Source organism: Sinocyclocheilus rhinocerous, unplaced genomic scaffold, assembly GCF_001515625.1.
Source record: "Sinocyclocheilus rhinocerous isolate Xijiao unplaced genomic scaffold, SAMN03320098_v1.1 scaffold1243, whole genome shotgun sequence".
Classification (NCBI taxonomy): Eukaryota; Metazoa; Chordata; class Actinopteri; order Cypriniformes; family Cyprinidae; genus Sinocyclocheilus; species Sinocyclocheilus rhinocerous.
Window position 1 is genome coordinate 3,347,144 of NW_015626033.1, and position 1,795 is coordinate 3,348,938.

General features: G+C 35.2%; 1 long non-coding RNA gene across 1 annotated transcript; it reads left to right on the forward strand.

Moving 5' to 3' along the window:
• Positions 1–959: 959 nt before the first annotated feature.
• Positions 960–1,779, forward strand: LOC107708454 (uncharacterized). Its single transcript, XR_001636362.1, has 3 exons — positions 960–1,009; positions 1,306–1,454; positions 1,648–1,779. It is a non-coding gene; the product is annotated as an uncharacterized LOC107708454 (long non-coding RNA).
• Positions 1,780–1,795: the final 16 nt, after the last annotated feature.

Below are 1,795 nucleotides of genomic sequence, written 5' to 3' on the forward strand. Positions count from 1 at the left end.
TGTTTGAGCAGCGTTATATGATTTGTGTCAAACGTGATTAGTTTAAATTTGTTTGTAGTGAATTAAAGCACTCCGTTACCTTTTAAGGAACAAAAAAACTGTAATATGTGTTTGTGTTCGTGTTCGTTTTAACAAAGTCGTGGAATATGGGTAGAAATAGGATATAAAGGCACAGGTCTTTAGCCGTCTCGTAGTGCTGAAACGATTAGTGGACAATGTCGACAATTTAAATAAAAAAATATCTGTTGACATTTTTTTTTTTATGTAAAGGCCTAATGTAACGTAACTAATATAAGTATCGGTAATAACGAGGTTTGACCATTGGGGCGCTGTACGTAGCGCAAAACTGTATTGCAGTCTTTCCGGATACAATAGATGAAGACGCGCGCGCTGATTTAGAGTGCAGGAGGAGGAGAGTGTGAAAGTTTACACGGAGACGAAAATGGTATCATTTCTCAAAGGTTCGCGTTTTGTCTTGTAAATGAGGGGTTATAACAGATAAAAAGTTTCCCCATTTCGATGTAATTTGTGTCTTTGCTGTTTTCATTTTATGAAAGTTTTGATGTTTTTTTTTATTTTTTACACAATCTTGTTTCAAATTGAGTCTAACTGTGTTTGTAGCAAACCAGTAAGACGTGTTTCTTCCTCTACAAGCCAGGAGTTCAGATACTTCATCACAATGATTGTCAAAGCACAATTTCGGAATCAGAAGAAATTCGTAAAAATCTCAGAGGCGTGCTTTGATTTATTTCTAGCAGAGGGTGAGTGATATGTAATATCTTAATAATTAAATCTATATGTTTTTATAGCCTTATGTCAAATTATGAATAAAACTTGGACTAAAATTGGTAAATATTTTGTTTTGCAGTGAAAGAGAAGAAAGAGAAGTCAGACAACCTTGCAGTTACAGTTACAGATGAAACTGGTACAGAGGTGGATAAAGACGTGTAAGACGTGTTAATGACCACCAGTGGGTTGGTTTTCGTCATAAATGAATTGACTGACATTGGTGAGTGAAAACAGAGGAGTTGCTGAATGATGTCATCTGTATTCCAATTTGTGAATGAATGCTGGTAGTGTTTAATATGTTCAGTATTTTAAATATTGTAGGTAGTGTTGGTGTATTGTAGCAGATGTGTGGAAAAATGTATTTCTAAAAAAGTAAACAAATGGCAAGTTTCATATTCAATCTTTTTATTCCAACAACCAATGTCCTGGACTAAAAATTCTCAGAATTAGTTTTCTAAATGCAGTAATAACAAAGACTAACATGACATCTATTAACCCCAGTTTTAACCTTAACAGGATCTTCCACACCTCAATCTTCAGTCAGCTTAGATACAGATACACTGTCTCTAACTTCAAAAAGCAGTGAAGAGAGTGACTGGTTTAGTCCAAAACGATTCAGAAAGGATGATGATGATGAGGCGTCACAAAGATCACAGGCCAGAGATGTGAGTCCCAGTAGCCTTACACAGACACTGGGGGTTTTACTAATCATAATGTTCAGTTTCATTAATGTTTTTTTTTTAATCCCCATGTATAATGCTGATCTTTTTCAGATCAGGGTCATATTTAAGGGTAATTTAGGTATTACTGCATTATCTTCTCTCATAGTAGTATCTGTTAATATTCCTCTTTTTATAGCTGATAAAACAAATTCTACAGACAAGACCAGGTGGAGGAAATGTGCTTAAGGAGTATGAAGATACAGGGACAATTAGTGATGACACGAGGAAAGTGATGGTGAACATCTTAGTTGCACACATGATGGAGACAGAAGGGTAATTATAAA